The sequence below is a fragment of the Pan troglodytes genome, chromosome 4 (assembly GCF_028858775.2).
Source record: "Pan troglodytes isolate AG18354 chromosome 4, NHGRI_mPanTro3-v2.0_pri, whole genome shotgun sequence".
Taxonomy (NCBI): Eukaryota; Metazoa; Chordata; class Mammalia; order Primates; family Hominidae; genus Pan; species Pan troglodytes.
The window spans coordinates 171,561,076-171,581,719 of NC_072402.2; the positions used below are offsets into that span (position 1 = coordinate 171,561,076).

Sequence of the window (20,644 nt, forward strand, 5' to 3'; positions counted from 1 at the left end):
CTTGTTAAAAAATCCAACATATTTGATGAACCTCTATAGTGGAGCCATCGTGATACCAGGTAAGAGTACTACGTGAGTACTAATTGCCAAGAATGGGCAATTAGCTCAAAGACACCAACTACATACCTTATTATTATTTTTTTTATATCTCAGGCAATAACTTCTCAGTGTCTCAGTTGTTTATGTCTACCTACTTATGACAGTGATTATGTCCCAGGAACAGTTCACATGTTGGTAGAATTTTTGCCTACTTTCATGTTTTAAAAAATAACCAATAGTTTCAAAGTTAAAATGAAGTTCTGTAGTTCTCAGAATTTTTTTCTATGTATTATGTTAAAAAAAGTACTGTTTCTACATGGATTCTAGTCTCATGTTACTGACAAGTTGTGTTATCTTGAATAAGACATTCTGTTTGACTAGGCCTCAATTTCTTCACCTTTATAAAGACGTAGAATTACCTGGGTGCTTTAAAAATAAAATGTAGATGTCTGGACCCCATTCCATACATGGGGTGCGGGCTTGCATGTTTTTTTTTTTTTGAGACGGAGTCTTGCCCTGTCGCCAGGCTGGAGTGCAGTGGCGTGATCACTGCAAGCTCCGCCTCCCAGGCTCACGCCATTCTCCTGCCTCAGCCTCCCGAGTAGCTGGGACTACAGGCGCCCACTACCACGCCCGGCTCATTTTTTGTATTTTTAGTAGAGACGGGGTTTCACCGTGTTAGCCAGGATGGTCTCGATCTCCTGACCTCATGATCTGCCCGCCTCGGCCTCCCAAAGTTATTTTTTAATATCTCAGGTGATGCTAACATGTAGCCAAGAATGAAAATTGCAAGACTAGATATTTCCTAAGGGCCTTTCCTCTGATTTTGGGAAAAGTATCTCACAAAATAAAACATTTTTCTGGATAAAAATATCAGTTTATTAGAAAGCAGGTTTTTGTTTTGTTTTTTTTTTTAAGAAACTTAGAATGTTTGGTATATTTGGTCATCCCACTTAAGCTGTTGGCTCCTTCGTTCATTCATTCATTCATTCATTCAGTGATGCAATGTTTATGACACTGCTTTGTGCCAGACATAGAGCTTTGCACTGAGGTCAAAGGTGACAAGGCAGCCTGTTGTTTCAACTGGTGACCTGCTTAGCCTAGTTTCCCTTTGAGTTTGGCTTATCATGTTACTGATGCAGAAAAACATTTTATGTATTTTTCAGTAGACCAATAGTGATAATATTGTTTTAATGAAGAAAGCTTTTAGGTTTCTGGAGAGAGGGAAAAAAAATAATGTGTAAAAAATAGGCATCCATCTGATGTGATACCTTTGAAATAAGAATATTTGGAAGGTCTTTACTGAGTTTCTCATGGAATTCTGGTGGATGACTTTAGTGTAGATGCATGCTATATAGCTGTGGAAAGATGATCTCCCACTCAGAATTGGCTTTATTTTTGCTACTTTTTAGCACTCTGACTTTGGGTAGTCTTCAGCCTCTTGGACCCTTTGTTTTCTCTTCAGAAAAATGAAGAGTCTAAGGTGCTGTTTCTAGCACCAGAAAAATTGTACACTCTTAAAAAATAGCTAAAGGAAAAATATGAATAAGGTCTGTGGGTTGTACCAATGTCAATTTCCTGGTTTTGCATTATAGTTATGTAAAATGTTGCCATTTGAGAACACTGGATAAAGGGTACATGAGGCTTTCTCTGTACTACTTTTGCAACTTGCTGTGAATCTATAATTAGCACTTTGGGAGGTAAAGGAGGGAGAATCACTTGAGCCCAGGAGTTCGAGACCAGCCTGGGCAACATGGCAAGACCCTGTCTCTATATAATAAAGTAATTTGAAAAAGAAAAAACACAGACCCTGTCTTTATATAATAAAATATATATATTTTTTTTTAAAAGTTAAGGTCTGGTGCGGTGGCTCACGCTTATAATCCCAGCACTTTGGGAGGCTGAGGTAGAGGATGGCTGGAGCCCAGGAGTTCAAGACCAGTCTGGGCAAGATGGTGAGACCTGGTCTCTACAAACATTTAAAAAAAAAAAAAAAATTAGCCAGGCATAGCAACCCACACCTATGTTCCCAGTTACATGGGACGCTGAGGCAGGAGGATCACTTGGGCCCAAAAGGTTGAGGCTGCAGTGAGCTGTGTTCCTGCTCTTTAAGACCCTGTCTCAAAAAACAAAACAAAAAAAAAGTATGGAAAAAGTAGTTAAAGAACATTTGTATATTCTTAATGTGTTTAATTCTTTCAGCACATTTTAAAAGAGCTTCCCATACACTAGGTACTACAGATAATAAGTAATTAGAAATCATTTTCTAAGTGCCTATGGTTTTTATCACAGAAAATATAGGTTACAAACAGCAGTGGATAGAAACAACTTGTTATGTGACATTTTAAGAAGCAAGCCTCTAACTAATACTTAGGTTAGATAAAAGAGTTGGCACACATTATTCTTTTTTTTTTTTTTTGAGACAGTCTTGCTCTGTTGCACAGGCTGGAGTGCAGTGGCACGATCTCAGCTCACTGCAACCTTTGCCTCCTGGGTTCAAGCAATTCTCCTGTCTCAGCCTCCCAAGCAGCTGGGACTACAGGCGCCTGCCACCACGCCTGGCTAATTTTTGTATTTTTAGTAGAGATGGGGTTTTACCTTGTTGGTTGGGCTGGTCTTGAACTCCTAGCTTCAGGTGATCCACCCACCTTGGCCTCCCAAAGTGCTGGGATTACAGGCGTGAGCCACTGCACCCGACCAGCACACAGTATTCTGATACGATTAACAATAGAATTTCCTTGGCCATCAGTTTTAGCCAGGACATCTCTATCAGATTTTTTTCTTCTAATTTGCTCAACGGATAATTGTTTAAAGTTCTGCCTTTATTCTATATTCTCTTTTTAAGTTCTCCTTACCAATTTTTACTAAATTAAGTTTCTTTAAGCTGATATTATAGGGATAATCAAAAGTTAGGTCTGATGACAGAATAAATTAAGTCCGATTGATCTAATCTGGGAACATACAGATTTTGTAAAATAGTGATTTATAGACTGCAACGTGATGGAATAGAAAGACAGTGGCTTTTGGAATCAGATCTGGTTAAACGGCCACTCTGTCACTACAGTCTGTGGTGGCTGTGAGGATGACATAATACGATGCAGCTATAGATTTCAGCGTATTGCCTAATTCATAGAAGACACTAAAGAAATTACATGTATTATTACTAAACATGTAAGTCTGCTTTCATGCTCATCAAAAAAGCCAGCTTCAGTTTAAGTTTAGGTGCCAATCTGGCTTGAGTATATTACAGGAAGCTTGTGTGTTTTTTCCTACAAAGAGCAGTAAAGAATTCACAGATGAGTGCATGGATCTAAAATGCCAGATTATAGTTACGCTTTTCTTTTTCAAACAAGACCATGACCTTGGTATCATTGTAGCCTATCACTGCCAAGACATTGTTTTTGCTCAGGGTAACATTTTATTTCTTGTCAAACTATCTTCTGATTTAGATAGCTATTTTAGGAATACTATGCTTGATTTTAACAGTGGTTCATTCTATTGTGAAATTTTGTTTAAAGGTAATAAAGATAATAAAATTTGAATAACTTAAAAAAAACACATTGTCATTTTGAAATAGGTATCTAACACCTACCAATTCATTTTGAAAATAAATAAATAAAATACTCTTCTAGTGCTCTGCTTCCTTAGAAACAGAAAATAGAAAATTGACATTAGCCAGGTGTGGTAGCTCACACCTGTAACCCTAGCACTTTGGGAGGGCCAGGTGGGTGCATCACCTGAGGTCAGGAGTTCGAGACCAGCCTGGCCAACATGGTGAAACCCCATCTCTACTAAAAACAGAAAAATTATCCGGGCGTGGTAGTGTGCACCTGTAGTCCCAGTTACTCCAGAGGCTGAGGCAGGAGAATTGCTTGAACCTGGCAGGCGGAGGTTGCAATGAGCCGAGATCGGGCCACTGCACTCCAGCCTGGGCAACAGAAGAGAGAGACTCCGTCACAAAAAGAAAAGAGAAGAAAATTCGTGTTAATTCTGAGATTAGTAGAGAACAGTATACCACTCAGAAAAAAAAATTAAAAGATTTGATTGTTTTAGACTTTACAATTCAAAGACAACTTTAATAATCTTAAAAATAATTTCATAAAAAATTATGAATGACCTCATTTATTTTTCTCTTTCATTTCTGGTTCCTCATAGGTATGCAGTTTGTGTGTGTATGTGTTTAATACGGCCTAAAATTGCTACGGGAACTACAAGTTGAATCTATTGGTGTGGCTATTATTAACTTAAATTTTCAAAAGAGCTAGAAAACTTAATTTGTATTTTTCATTTTGGAACAAAAAAATTCCCTTACTGTAATGCGGTTAAAAAACTTTATTTTTACTATCAACAAAATGCTTAATAGTCCTAGGAACGTTCAAGTACAGTTTTTGAATTTCTTTATGAAGGTGTTATTGATTCCAACTGGTTTGTTGTTCAAAGGAGTACATAGCTTTCATAATTCGTATTAGGTTTTTTTATAACTTATTTTTAATTGCTTTTCTAAGAATTTTGAGGCTACTATGATTTTTTCTATGTACAGGGATTTAGCTCTTTGTGCGGTGGGGAAAGGGTTCTCCTCATTCCTTATCTCCCTGTCCTTTCTCTGGTCAGCTGGCAAGTCTGGATGTTATTTTTATCCGCGAAATTGTGTATTGCCTTCTCCATAACCAACACCAGTGACAATCCTCAGAAGCTCTTCCCCAGAGACCGAATTCATTTTCTTTGCTGCACACTCAGTCTCATAAGCTTAGAGCCTGAGCTACAGGCTGATTTTGAATTTTGATCTCCCAGGTGGCAGCTTGTGCATTGCTACAATATTATTAGGCTTATCAAGTTTTTCTTCACCTGGACAGAAAACTATTTTATTGCTGTAGATGCCTAGATGATTATTTGGGGAATATTGTATCTTATTGTTATGCGTGTTTTTTCTCGCTTATGAAATTGGTACTTGTTACTTAGAAATGGAGCAGCATGAAATAGATTAAAACCACATGCGAGTATATCTGTTTTCAGCCTTCTGAAGCATAGGTTGGACACAGTGAAATAAAGATTCATGAGGCAGTATTATATTCAGTGTATAGAGAGACCTCTGAAAATTAGGGAGCCTTTTTTTCTTTTCTGTATGTGAAGGGAATAAAGAGACAAAAATAGTGCTTAAAAATTAGACGTCAGACAGAATATAACAATCCACAGTTTCATGATAGTGGTTGAGTATTTTAAATTCAATATATGAAAACAATATAATATTCCATTTGCTTCATTTCACTAGAAAGCCAAAATGAGACAGCAAAATTATTGAGAGAACAAAGGCAATCTACAGACTGTCAAAACATTATAGTTGTTCTTCAGATATGAAATTATGACTTAGATATCATATTATTCCTTTGAATAGTGTGAAAATGGAGTCTTTTTCTCTTCATATTGTTGTAGAATATATGTTGCTTTCAGTTTTTTGAAAGGAAGGCTCAACATATCCACCACAATTCCTCTGAGTTTCAGGCATTTCAAGTACTTAATTTGAATGTAAGCAATAATGATTGCATTCAGAAATGCAAGTTGTTTAAAGTGCCAGTCTTTTACATATCCCCATGGTGCCCAGGAAACCTATTGCATATGTAGAGGAAGTAGTGGAAGCATGTTATACATCACTGCCTCACGTGTTTCATGCATCGCTTTATTTTAAGAGCTATGGATCTACTCCAAAAATGCTATGTATTTAATTCCTGACTGCCAAAGGTGTTGTGACCTTGCATTTTAAAACACTTTCATATTTTTTCTTGCTTTATCTACATGTTAAATTTAGAGACCCTTCCCTGACTATTTTTCATTGCTGTAAATTTGTTTGAAACAAATGCTTAAATGAGTGGGCAAGTGATGATTCCATCTGTGCTTCTTTTCTTTGTTGCTAAGCAAAAGAATTTATAATAGCCTTTCTAGAAGAAAATCATGAAACTCAAGTTGAAAGTTTAGTACACAAAGCTTGTTTCATCAGTTTTATAAAAGTTTTTTTTATATCATTGTAAGAGAGTGGCTGTGGGGATTATTTAAATTCTGTATCTTTACAGTTGGGATAGAATTTAGTGCTACTTAAAAATATGTAATAAATAATAGGAAACCTTAACTTTTCTTTCGATACACCATTTTACTAATATTCCTATATTCCAAATTGCAGTCACTTAGTTGACTTAGAGAACACATGTTGTATACTGGTAGAGAGGCATTAGAACAAGTATTTTATACAGATACTGACTCTGTGCAGGCTGAAATAGCTCTAGAAACCTGCTATGAGAGTTGCTAAATTTTGTCACTTATTTATTTCATATGTTATAAATTTGAAGTAATTTGGGAATAAATAAATTTTTTTCAAAATGAAAGGAAGTCCTACTAAAATAGGTTCTGTTGCTTTAATATTAGAATGATTTATTTCAGGTAGGAATGGCGGGGAGAGTATATAATTTCTTACAGTATTTAACCTTTTTCTATTTAAATTGGTTTGCCTGTGGCAAAATAAGAACAGATTACTGGTACCCTAACCTCCAACCTTTTTAAAGGATTAGCTGGACATTTTCCTTTAAGGGACATTTAATGGGGCAGATTCAAAGTACCATAAAGAAGAAGTGGATAGGCTGGGCGTGGTGGCTCACGCCTGTAATCCCAGGGCTTTGGGAGGCCAAGGTGGGTGGATCACCAGGAGTTCAAGACCAGCCTGGCCAACATGGTGAAACCCGTCTCTACTAAAAATGTAAAAATTAGCTGGGCGCGGTAGCGGGCGCCTGTAATCCCAGCTACTTGGGAGGCTGAGGCAGGAGAACCGCTTGAACCTGGCAGGCGGAGGTTGCAGTGAGCCAAGATCAAGCCATTGCACTCCAGCCTGGGCGACAAGACTGAAACTCCATCTCAAAGAAATAAAAAAGAAGAAGAAATGGATAACGCAAACCAGTTAATTTTACTCGGATTTATAATCAAATTTCTCCTTCCAAGTAAATTATTAGTGTGTGGTATCAAATGTGTCTGGCGAATTGAGGGATCTTTAAATATCATTAAGTCTTTAAGACTCAGAGTCGGCCGGCAGCTGCCTGCGTGTCTGGCTGAAGCCTTCCTGAACTAGGCTGGCTCTTTCTTGCTCGGTTTGGATGATACCAAGTAATTCAAAGTAGCGTAACAGGGGAGTGACTTAAGTCTCCTAAGAATTAGAAAGTTGCCTTAATTCTCAAAGCCTCATAAGTAATGGAGGACGTTAAATAGCAAAGAGTATAATTTAAACTGGGCTACAATTAAATGTGTGTGTGGCTATGTAGGAATGAAGCGTGTTTCTTCTCCTCCTGTACTCTCCCTCTCTTGACTGCGGAAATGGAACATCCTAAACAGTCTTTCTCTTGCCTTGGCTTAGCTGTGCTGTAGGATGGGACCTGGGCTTCTGTGTTGAGGTAACTTCTATTGTGAGGAAGAAGAGGGCGAAATTGTGTGGCATGATTTTTTTGTATGAAAAGTGAAGGGCCTATTCTTAATTTTGAACAACTGCCTGCTTTCTGATTTACTTTTGATGCGGATTTGTTGGATTCCTCACTGTACTGTGTAGGTTGAGCTTACAAAGGTGTGGATTTTGAGCAGTGTGATTACCCCCTTTCAGATTTGGGGTTGCTGTTGTTTTTGTCTTTGGGTTTTTATAAGGCGGAGAGGGTAAGGGGAAATGCCTAGGAAAGAAAATCATGTGATGTATGTGAATGCCGACATCGTCATAGGATCGGACTGAAGCCTTCCTCCCTCTAGCCTCTGAATGGAAACCAACTCAGTTCAAACTAAATGCATCTTGTGCATGGGCCAGATCCTCATCTGCCCCGTTTACTTACATAACACATACTAGTCAATCGAAAATAGTGATCCTCTGCCCTCTACCTGCCAGACATTCGTGATTGAATATTTAACCCTTGTTTTTATTTGGTCTGAAAATCAAATAAGCAGTTGCCACAAAGGGGGAATTTGTCTTATGTCATCCATGATGTGGGTCCGTAATTACTTAAGCAGCCCCTTTATCTTAATCCTGAACATTGAACACAAGGAATCCTATTTTGAGGCCATGAAAATCGGTTATCGTTTTATTCTTTGTTACCTGAGTGAGAGGTGAGGGTAACGGTGGGCGAGTAGATGGGGGAAGTATTATAATAGTAAACTTTTAATGTTATTAGAAGGTTAAACATACATTTAAAAGATTTTTTTAATACATTATTTTTTCTTTTCAGTTGTAGTAAAGTTCTCTTATAATATGGTTATTATGACTTAATATTGTTTGACATACATTCAGGGCAGGGATTTAACTATGTGTGGTAGATAAAAACTTAGAGATAAATAAGAAAACAAGCAACAATCAGGTAACAAATTAACAAATACTTTTCTTTAATGTTTTGCTTTGTCATATTAAGTTTTGTGTACAATTTAAGCTTATGTTTTACCATCTGGACAGGCAAAAATAGTAATCTCCACTCAGAAATGAAATCAGAATGACAATTAAGTAGTAAGATTTTCAGACTTTGTCCACAGTTTGTCAATGATAAATATTAGGGACCTTCCTACTGTAAAAAAGAGAAGGGGCCCCACAATATTTATGGGGATACATGTCATTCATGTGCCACATCTAAATTAATAGAGTGTATTGTGCACCTTTAATAGTGTCACTTTGTTTTTCTGTTTTCCTTCTATAATAAAATTCTATAGAGGTGACTCTTGCTGTCTCATTTCCTGGCAGCTACAAAAACAGCCCAAATATCTGCTTAATAAAAAAGCCCTTTGTTGTCTATGAAGGTCTTAAGGCTTTCCTTGATCCTGTTATATAATCCATGACGATGTTATTTGCTGACTTTGGGGGAGGGGAAGAAATGCCGCCTGATTCATAGTTGTCATAAAAATATCCAAGATTCTCTGCATTTAGTTTAGCAACAGGAACGAGGGAACAGTTCACAATTGTGCCACAGAATTATTACTTCCCAAAACTCCTGCATGGACTTTCTACCTGAATGTTGTATGCAGTTGATTCATTTTTCAACTGTATGTGCCTGGATTGTGAATTTCTTGTTTTTCCCCCTCACATTACCATTATCCTTACTACCAAAACTAAAAAGGGGGAGAGAGAAAATTATCTGAAATTGTTCTTGCTTAGCCCTGTACAATTAGCCATACAATTTGTAAAAGGAATACTTTTTAAGAAGGTTTAAACTAGTTACTACTTTTCAAATCAGACATTGAGATGGTCAGGCTGCCTCTGGGCTTCATTATTTTATCTAATTGACTGATTCTGAATTCAGTCCTACACCACTGCACTCAGTTCTAAAAGCAAGGCTTTGTTTTATTCTGGGTATTACCTGGTAACCAGTCAATTAAGAACATTAGTGGAACTCTGAAGGGAAAGCAGTTCCATAATCTCTTTGGAATCCAGTTGGGTTGATGCCAGTTGCTGTGTATTGGAAAAGAGAAGGAGGAATCAACCAATTAGAGCCCCCTTTTAGTGCTTGAGAAACCAACAATAAAGAGCAAGTCTTAATTCTGAAGAGCAGCCCTGATTAATTGAAATATAAATAACTTTTAAAAATCTAACTTCTGCTGGCTATAATATTACAAATAATAAATGTCTGGCATGGTTGACTAAATAGAGGTATTTAAACCAGCTGCCTGATTTCTTTATTGTAATGATCGGAAGTTGTTAGCATATAACAGACTTTTCCAAATGTTACGAAATAAAAGGAGGAGTGTTCAGGGTTGTGTTCAAACCTGGTTTGGCCACTAGTAGTGCCTTAGATTGGTCACTTCTCTCTAGACCTCAATTTCCTCACCTGTAAACGGAGGGGTTGAACTTAATGATCTTTACATTACCATCAGCAATTCAGTCTTACATTACAAAACTGAAGGTACAGTTTTACATTTTAAAACTGAAGGTTTTTATGTTGTAATGACTGAAAGTAGCCCATGAATATCATGTGATTCTGGGTGTGGCAGTATTTCATATGGAGTAGTTTGTATAAGGGATATAATCAGAGATCAGATTTAGTCGGTTGAGTGAAGGCTTTGGGTCTAAACTACATCTTTTCTTTTTGAGATAGGCCTAAAAATATTATGTTTAGAAAACAGTTGTTTAAACTTGGCCTCGTGAAATGTTTTTGTTCTCCATTTGTGAACCATGGGCCTCTTCAGCCATGGGAATTATTTGATAGAGCCTGTGAACCCATTAGTGACCAGGCATTCCAGTTAGATGATAGATGTCACTTGTGTATGCATGATTATCTTCCAAAAGCATGTGGATGCTGATGTAATGCAATTAAAATACATTTAAAGGTGTTGCTGAGTTCATAGTAGCCTTCTGGTATTAAGATTTTTTTTTGTTTTTGTTCTGTTTTACTTGTAGCATTCATTAGGGTAGAGACAGGGGTAGGAGTCTTCAGTTATTATTATGGAGGAAAGCCTCTCTGAAATATTTTGATCAAAGTAGGTCTTAATAGTTGTTACAACAGATTATGAAATACTGCTCTAGAGAACTTCCCTAATTTTTCTGCTTTATACTCTTGCCATTAGAATGCTCCTTGTTACAAAAAAGAACATAACATAAAAAAGGAATTTAACAGAGGAAATGGTGAGGAGGAGGACAGGGAGGAGTGAGGAGGCTACTGACGCTCTCCTAAATTGTCCTCTCCACCAAGTAGCATTTTGGAGCTTCCTGACATCTGAAGCCATCTTTATTCCTTTGTAGCAGGGTTAAGAATATGGGCTGCTGAGGCTACATCCTGCATGATGCCAGGGGGTAGAGGGAGCCATCTCGCGAGATGGGTGCACTCCGCGTTGTATAACATGGCAGTTCTTGTTAGGAGGGGGAGGCAAGTGCTACTAAAGCCTCTTTAAGCCACATGGTTTGGAAGCGTCTTATATTTTAGCTTCTGCTTATACTCCACCTCCACAAATATTTGAACATATTCGATGTGCCAGGTAGATTGAAGGATAGTTTTGATGCTGTGCTGCATTTTTCCTTTTCGAGGTAGACCTGGACATTCTGTATGGGAAGCAGCATTAACCAGTTTCAAGTGAAAGGGTGCTTACCTCTGATACCATTTCTCTTTTATTCAATGCCCCTTCTGAGAATTATTTGTAACCCAGATCCTTACGGTAACCTGTTATGTGAGTTTTGTGGTCTTCATTTTACAGTTGAAAAGAATTGGAGATCCCAAAGATGCAACAGCTTCTGTAAAGTCACTCAGATTCCTGGTACCTACAAGGGTCAATATAGGAGGAACACACAGCTTCTGGCTCCTGGTTCAATGGCCTGAGTATTTCTTGTGTAGCCTCTGAGAAGGAAACAAACATAAGAAAATGGAAACATTTTTGTCTAGTATGCTTTGACAGAGGGTAGGCATTCAATTTTTTTTTTTCTCTTTCTCTTTCTTTCTTTCTTTTTTGAGACAGGGTCTAGCTCTGTTGTCCATCCTGGAGTGCAGTGGCACAATCTTGGCTCACTGCAGCCTCCGCCTCCTGGGCTCAAATGCTCCTCCCACTTCAGCCTCCCAAGTAGCTGGAACTACAGGTGCCTGCCAGTGCACCTGGCTAATTTTTGTATTTTTTGCAGAAATGGGGCTTTGCCATGTTGCCTAGGCTGGTCTCAAACTCCTGGGCTCAAGCAATTCACCTGCCTTGGCCTCCCAAAGTGCTGGGATTACAGACATGAGCCATCATGCCTGGCCAAGATTTCTTAATTTCAATTTAGGAGATGGTACAAAGTTTAAAAATCTGTATTTTATCATAATCTATGAAAGATTCAGACATCACAGTTGGCTGGTTTCATACTGAAGTGTGCCTTATTGGGAGTGGAAACTTTTCCAAGTTGACTTGTTCTCTTCCCTGATTCTGATTCACCAGATTTGCCATGGGACTTAAGCATGTGCATTCTTCATGTGATTCAGATACACTTCCTTCGCTTCCCACCCCCAACTTTTGCGCTGCTTTGGATGTATATGTAAAGTCCAGAGCTGTCTGAGGCCATTCATACAACAAATATACATCAGGCATCTACTGTGCACCAGGTACTATGGTTGTTGGGATATATATCAGGGACTAACTAAAAACAAAGGTTCCTGGCTTCATGCAGCTTATTTTCCAAATAATTACCAGACATCTTTGAATATCCTGTTTATTATTTAATTTAGAAGATTAATAAGAGGAAAAGTAAGAACCCAGAGTATTGATAGGAGAAAATAGGTAGTGGGCCTTCTGAGAAATAACAAAAGGTGAAATTCTTATATCAGATATAAAATGCAAGTCCATTTTTCATTAAGGTTCAGAAAAGTTGTCAGAATTCATGTTAAGTAAGTGACTAGAGTTAATGATAGATAGGTCTGTATGCAGAAAGCCAACTAGTGACTTTGCAGATTGCTTTTTGGGGTTTGGACTTCAGTAAACAGTTTTAATGCAGCTTTTTATCAGTATAGTAGCATTCTATTTTATAAAATAATGGTTATAAATAAGAAACTCAGTCTTAATTCTCTTTAGTTTCTGTAGTCAGAGAAAAGTCTAATTAGATCTCTTGTGGCTTCTCTCTCTTATCTCTAAAGTTCTCAATCATTTACACTGACTTAGCTTGTGGTCCCTAGAGATTTCATAAGTTTATCTTGGTGTTTTTTTATGTTCATGTCAGCACAGAGAGCCATTTGTCAAAATTATTTTCACCTTGGGGCCAGTTCTTTATTCATTGGTTCTTTTAATATATGTCTCTCGTAACACATGCTTCTTTTAAGCAAACTTTTTGCAAGGTAGGAGAATTTTAATTTACTGCCTTGGCTTTTTTTCTGGATTGCTTTAATTTTTTCTACTACTCGGTCTGTTTTTCCACTTTTCTTTCCATTATATTTTTTTCACCTTTTTTTTTCCAACTGACTTTGGCTGGCTTAGCTTGGACAAAAACTACACCTAGTTTTGCCGAGTTTTTTAGAGCTTAAAAAATTGCCATTAATCTCTGGTATCATAACATCCTCTTAAGGCAAGTTATCTTGTTGCTCTGTCCTCTAAATGTAGCATCTAGAGTCAGAAGGCTTCTGGCAAGGATAAAAATAGCCTTCCTGCTTGCTGGTTTGTTGTTAGCTTTACTGGCAGTAGGAAATCTTTTGAATTCCTTAATTGGGTCAGCTTCTTACTAGTTTCTCTCTAGACATTCCCTTCTGCCTGAAATTCTTAGATGCTTTTAGATCTTGCAGCTTCGCACCTGCCCCGAGTTGTAGTCAAAGCAGTCCTTCCCTTTTATGAAACCTTCCTCCATCCGTAGAAACATATTCCATTGACCTCTCCCATCTTACAGGTAAGTGTTATTTTCTTTTGCCACTACTACAATCTGTTTTTCAATCATCATATTACAATTGAAACATTAAATTTGGGGTTTTGGTTCAAAATGAAGATCCTCTCTGGTTTTATTGAAAAGAAAAATTTTAGGTTGAATTTTTGAAGTTTTCATTAAAATTATTATGTATCTTTGCCAGTTTGGCTTTGATGAAAGTAAGGGGTTAGGTTTTGTTCTTTTCTCTCTTCCTAAGAAGACTTATATCCCTGTTTTTAACCAAGGACACTAGCAAATTCTCATTTTTCTGAAGCTGAAATATCCCCCAGATTTGCCCCTCCCTTTTCCAAGGTTCCAGTTTGGAACTTTTTGGCCAAAAGAAATCCTACTTGTCCTTTCTCTTACAAGTGGAAAATTGTTGGTTATCTTCGGCTTATTACTGGGGAAGGGAAAGGAATTAATTTTGTTAAGTACCTACTGCATATTGAGGGATTTTTTTTGGCATTCTGCAAACATTATCTCAAGACTGTCTCACAACAGCTCTGTGAAGTCAATGGAATTATCTCTGTTTTCCTGAGGTTCAGCAAAGCCAAATAATTTGACTTAGGTCACAAGATGATACCGGCTTGACTCTACCCATTACACTGCATCTTCCATGGCAGAGAGACCATCAACTGCTGACTTTGCTTCATTCATTTTCCACAGTTGTTTATTGAGCACCTTTCTCTGCTCCAGGCTCTGGGATATCACACCCAAAATCCATAAAGATCTCGTTGCCTTACAGCAAGAGATTAAAACAAGTAATGTAAATATGGTGTAATAAGTGTAAAGAATACTGGAAGGAGTACAGAGGGTTATCTGAATCAAAGCAAGGATGATGTGGGGCAGGGAAGGCTTCTCATAAGATGTGAGGCCTAACAGGGGAACTGCTGGGACAAAAGTGTGGAGGCTTGAGTGGTAAGACATTGAGGGGCAGAGAGAGAGAGGAGGGCCTTCTAGGTAGAGGGAGTTACCCAGAAGTTGAAGTTATGGGCCAGCAGTTCTGAATGGCTGGAGTGCCTGATGTGGGAAGGGAAATGGCAGTGTGGAGAGTTAGGAAAGCCATTAATTCAAAGATTTTTGTAAGTACTGGCTTTTGAGCTGAAAGCCAAATCTGTAGCAGAGAAGGGTTTTGTTTAGCCTAAACTCTGTGTGTTTAGTGAATTTTAAGTGGCTCTTTGGGAGGGGACAAGACTCTTCAGCTGATATCTGTCTCAGCCAGTTCCTTCTTTGTGATTTTGCATGGGAATGTCTTTGTTGGAAGTTGGTTGTAGCACAGATAGATAAGGGGGTAGAATAAGCTTACTGATTTTGATTTGGGGAGTTATTTTTGTGTCAATACACTAAATTATTAAAAATTAAATTTATACCATTAAATTATAGAACATATTGAATGCTGTTTTGTTCATATTGCTATGTCTTCTGCATTTGTGTAAGTATATAAAGTTGGCATTCAAAACCAGTGGATTTATTACTCATTTCTTGAGCTTTGCTGTCCGATGTCCAGGTCCCCACAGCGCCATCTTGCTGCAAGTCTCAAGTGGAGTTTGTAAAAACAGAAGATGTGCAGGGAGGGGTAGGAGGACTACCTCCTTTAGAATATTACTTATGACAGTATAGTTTTGATTTACTTAGATGTGAGCTAAACAAAATTAGCAGGAGCAGAGGTAGGAGCAGCACTTCTAGTTAGGCAATCAACAACTGCAAATGTATGTGTATGTATATATTTGTGTGCATTAGAAATTTTTAATGGTGCTCACTGAAGACTCCTCTGCAAACACCCTGCTTTTCTTTGGAGTATCCACATTTTTATAGGGTGAATCAATCAAAAGTTGATCCTTAAAAATTTTATGCTACTTGTCACTTTAGAGTTATTCCCTATTATCATTCCTTGGCCTGCACCATGTTGTCAACATTGTTGGCATGACTGTGAAAAAGAAAAGCTTATAGATAGGGTGAAATCTAATTGTGCTGCAGATACATTTGATACTTTTTGGTGTTTGTGTGTTTGAAATGGCAGCATTTATTTTTATTATTTCCTGTTGAATTATCAGTAGTAGTAATATCTGGATTATTCTTTAGAAAATAACTTATTTTACCTAATTAATGAAAGTAATACTTATATATACTGCTAATGTAAAGGAGGATTTCCTCTGGTCTTTTCTCCTTTTATTTTTTGACTTGGTTACTTTAGTTAGTGTCTTAAAAGGATATGATAGTACATACTGTTCTTTTTAGCACCTCCTGCCCCCACCTATTCTAAGTCAGTCTGTTGGTAAATATTGGTTCTTCCAACTGGCAAATGCTTAGCATAGAATTGCCTAGTTGACGTATGGATCTTTTCTAGGTTGTAGGATTTGGTAGTGTAGATCCCCAGAGTCACACTGTATCTGTTGCCTATATTTGGCTAGGTTGAGTCATGTCACCAAATATAGCCTATGCCTTCGGCATGATGTATGCCAGGCTTCTGGTTCCAAGTTCTGCAGCTGGCCTCCAGAGACTACTGCTTTTCCTGTCATAATGTTCCTTAAGATTAGGGCTGCTGACCAGGCAGTATTTTTTATATTTATAACAAAATCAATACCAAGAGCCTTCAAAGATTGAATTTTGCTCATCAAATAGGTTCACATGCTGAAATCCTAATGCCTTCCTTCTCCCTTTAGAAATTAAATTCTGAATGTGCCCAAACCTGGATAATGATTAAAGATAGATGAGTTCTTGGCTGGGCACCGTGGCTCATGCCTATAATCCCAGCACTGTGGGAGGCCGAGGTGGAGGCATCATCTGAGGTCAGGAGTTCGAGATCAGCCTGGCCAACATGGTGAAACTCTGTCTCTACAAAAATACAAAAAAAAATTACCCGGGCATGATGGCGGGTGCCAGTAATCCCAGCTACTCGGGAGGCTGAGGTGGGAGAATCACTTGAACCTGGGAGGCGGAGGTTGCAGTGAGCCAAGATCGTGCCATTGCACTCCAGCCTGGGAGACAGAGCGAGACTCTGTCTGAAAAAATAAAATAAAAAAGATGAGTTCTCAAAAACCCAACCAGACAAAACAGCAGGCAGGTACTGGATTATATTAATATTCAGACATCTCAATTTTTATTTTATTATACTTTACTTATGAAATACTGGTGTTTTGAGTTCAGTGGAATGAACTCATCAAATGCTCACCTGGTACCCAAACAGGACACTCAAGATGCCTAGGTATTAAAAGCTCTAATTCCGAAGGGGGCTTTAATGTAAAAGAGATAAAAAGGTTAGCCAGAAGCTGAAATGATTAGGTAAGAAAGTTAGTTGTTGCTTTGTAGCTACAAATAAAATTTGGTGAGTTCATTAAAAAGATGTTTCCAGCCAGGCGCAGTGGCTCAAGACTGTAATCCCAGCACTTCGGGAGGCCGAGGCAGGAGGATCACGAGGTCAGGAGTTGAAGACCAGCCTAGCCAGTATGGTGAAACCCTGACTCTACTAAAAATACAAAAATTAGCTGTGAGTGGTGGTGCTCGCCTGTAGTCCCAGCTACTCGGGAGGCTGAGGCAGAAGAATCGCTTGAACCCAGGAAGCAGAGGTTGCAGTAAGCTGAGATCGCGCTACTGCACTCCAGCCTGGGTGACAGAGTGAGACTCCATCTAAAAAAAAAAAAGATAGATTTGAAAAAATCCTTGAGAAAACTTATGCCTACGCAAAAGCCTGCATGCACATAGATGTTTATGACGGCTTTATTCGTAATTGTCAAAACTTGGAAAAACCAAGATACCCTTCAGTAGGTGAATATAGATTAGTAAACTGTGATCCATCCAAACAATGGACTATTATTAAGCACTAAAAAGAAATGAGCAATCAAACCATGAAAAGATATGGAGGAACCTTAAATGCATATGACTAAGTGAAAGATGGCAATCTGGAAGGCTGCATACTTTATGATTCCAACTGTATGATAGTCTGGAAAAGGCAAGTCTGTGAGACAATAAAAAGGTCAGGGGTTGGGGGCTGGCGAAGAGGGATGAATAGGGGGAGCACAGAGGATTTTTATGGCAGTGAAACTACTTTGTATGATACCATAATGGGTGGATACATGTCATTATACATTTGTCCAAACCCACAGAATGAATACCAAGAGTGAACCCTAATGTAAACTGTGAACTTTGGGTGTAACAAATGTATAGGTTGGTGCAAAAGTAGTTGCAGTTTTTGCCATCAACCTATACCACTCTGGTCGGGATGTTGATAATGGGGTAAGCTATGCATATGTGGGGGCAGGGGGATATCAGAAATCTCTGTATCTTCCTCTCCATTCTGCTGTGAACCTAAAATGCTCTAAAAAATGACGTTTATATATTTATTTGTAAGTATGCAAATATGCTTATATATAAGCACATATTTATATATCAACATAAAAATACATATATACGAGACACACACTCTTCATTGGGAACATGGAGTGAGGGCCACTGTCTCAGGCATGGGAGGGGATTATCAACTAGCTAGCCATGGAATAGAAAAGCTATAGAAACTTACACCAATATAGCAGAGAGGATATTAGAACAGAAATAAAGGAAAAAGTACGAGAGTGCAAAAAGGTTGTAGATAACCAAATTCCCATGGCACTTTTAATGGAAGCTTTTGGAGGATTTCCAGAAAGGAAATGATATGTGTTATCCATAATATGATGGACAACTCTTTAGATATTTTAGTTGTGGAGAGAATTTACAGAAGAGTAGGGCACACAAGTTAGGGAAGCATTATGAAAGTTAAAAAAAGAAAACAGTTTCTTAATGTCACTTATGTTAAAATTTAAGTAGAAAGAATAGCTGATTGTTTAACAGAATGTCACAGGTGTGTTTGCTACTAGAGACCACAATTGATTCTAACCTGACAACAGGAATCATATCACAAGGCCGGATCAAAAAAATTAAAAACGAGTATCACTTTCAGAGTTCAACTGTGAACTTTGCCAGTGATTTTTCAGTGTCGCATTGTGTCTTAGCTGGAGGGTAGAATGACTGTAACTTATAAGGCCAAGGGACAGGGAAAGTGTTAAAGGTCACCTCCTTTGGTCGTGGGAGGTCTCTTCAGGAGATATGGGAAGAGTTAATCTCATAAGAGAGTTAAGAGACCGTTATGTTCCTGTCAAGTTGAAATTTTCTCTTTAAAAGATACCCAAAACATGAGTGTGTGATAAAGTGGAACTTCATTTGTGAAACTTCATTGTGAAACCAACCTGTTTAGTAATTGTCTTTTGGATTCTCATTGTTCATTATCCTCCCTTAGGGCTGGGTGAGGTGGCTCATTCCTGTAAATCCGGCACTTGAAGAGGCTGAGGTGGGAGGATTGCTTGAGCCCAAGAGTTCAAGACCAGCCTGGGTAACATAGGGAGACCCCCATCTCTACAAAAAATAAAAAATTAGCCAGGCATGGTGGCATGCATTGGTAGTCCCAGTCACTTGGGAGACTTGAGGTGGTAGGATCACTTAAGCCTGGGAGGTCGAGGCTGGAGCTGAGATAGCACCACACTGCACTCCAGCCTGGGCAACAGAGTGAGACCCTGTCTCAAAATTTAAAATAATAATAATAATAGTCCTTCCTTGGCATCAAGTAAGAGGCATTATGGTTCATATAGAACAGCCTTGGTTTCTATTGCAATGTTAGCATTAAATAATTAGAATATCTTCTTGGAGATAATAAGACATTTCCTCTTAATATTTCAACTAATGTTATCAAATATTTTTGTCTCTATATTGATTTAGTCATTCTTCTGAAAATGTTTTATGATAAATGAAAGTGTGATAGCTCTTATTCATTTACTAGAGAGTTTTAGAAGTATAAAATCTCTATATATGTTCCATTACAGAAAATCAGCTGCTACTTTTAGTTGTGATTCAGAAACAGTACTCTGTTCCCACCTCCCAAGTTTTTTTTTTTTTTTTGAGACAGAGTTTTGTGCTTGTCTCCCAGGCTGGAGAGCAGTGGCGAGATCTCAGCTCACTGCAACCCCTGCCTCCTGGATTCAAGCAATTCTCCTGCCTCAGCCTCCCCAGTAGCTGGGTTGATTACAAGCGTGCACCACCACGCCTGGCTAATTTTTGTATTTTGTAGAGATGGGGTTTCACCACATTGACCAAGCGGGTCTCGAACTCCTGATCTCAGGCAATCTGCCCGCCTCGGCCTCTCAAAGTGCTGGGATTACAGGCATGAGCCACCGCACTTGGCCCTCCATCCCCCAAGTTTTTAACAGGGTCATGTTCTTGCTCGTAGCATCTCAAGTCTATCCTTTTAAAAATACATACTTGTGACAGGCCATAGATCCAGGCTTTAGTTAAAAAGTAGCCTAGATAGAATTCAGTAGATTTGGGTGCTTGGCTATGTACATTAGAAGTAAAGAATGAAACCAATTTTTAGGAAGAAATTGAAATGTCAAAATTAATTTTTACCTTTTTTTCTTCCATCTCCATTCCTACCTCCACTCCCTACATAGGACTAAGCTGAAATTTAAATGGAACGATTACCAACTTAGTTTCTTTTAAATCCTTTCATTTGGTTTTAAAATTGTAGGAAAATTGGCAGCCGGGCGCAGTGGCTCACTCCTGTAATCCTAGCACTTTGGGAGGCCGAGACAGGTGGATCACAAGGTCAGGAGATTGAGACCATCCTGGCTAACACAGTGAAACCCCGTCCCTACTAAAAATACAAAAAAATTAGCCAGGCATGGTAGCGGGCGCCTGTAGTCCCAGCTACTTGGGAGGCTGAGGCAGGAGAATGAGGCGTGAACCTGGGAGACGGAGCTTGCAGTGACCCGAGATTGCGCCACTGCACTCCAGCCTGGGAGACAGAGTGAGACTCTGTCTCAAAAAAAAAAAAAAAAAAAAAAAAATTGTAGGAAAATTATAAAGTTCAGAGTTTATCCAGACTTCAAGTTTTGGATATAGATTAATTAAAGCTGTTGGCAATAGAGAATAGTTTCCTCTTTTCATGCCATGAGTTCATTACTATGGAGACTGTTTCAAAGAAGCAGCATTTTAAAACATTGAAGACCTTAAGTTCCTTTCTAAAGAGTTGTTAACATGTAGCTGTTGGATTGATGGGACCCATGTTAGCTCTGGTTCCCAGAGTATTTAGTGGAACTAGCTAGAGTCCTTGCTGGCATCCTGGAAGGCCTGCCCCAGCCGCAAGCCATTGGAGAACCTCTGTTTATCCGTTATTCCTTAGCTTTTGAGAGTCATGGTTCTGTGGGGTCAGAGTTCAGACTGCTGTTTCCTAAAGGAATGTTT

The 20,644-nt window shown here is 38.5% G+C and overlaps 1 protein-coding gene across 4 annotated transcripts in view; it reads left to right on the top strand.

The window, feature by feature from the left end:
• The window catches only part of CPEB4 (cytoplasmic polyadenylation element binding protein 4), a 71,945-nt gene that overhangs the window by 22,394 nt on the left and 28,907 nt on the right, over nt 1–20,644 (top strand). The gene's annotated exons all lie outside the window — the stretch shown is intronic.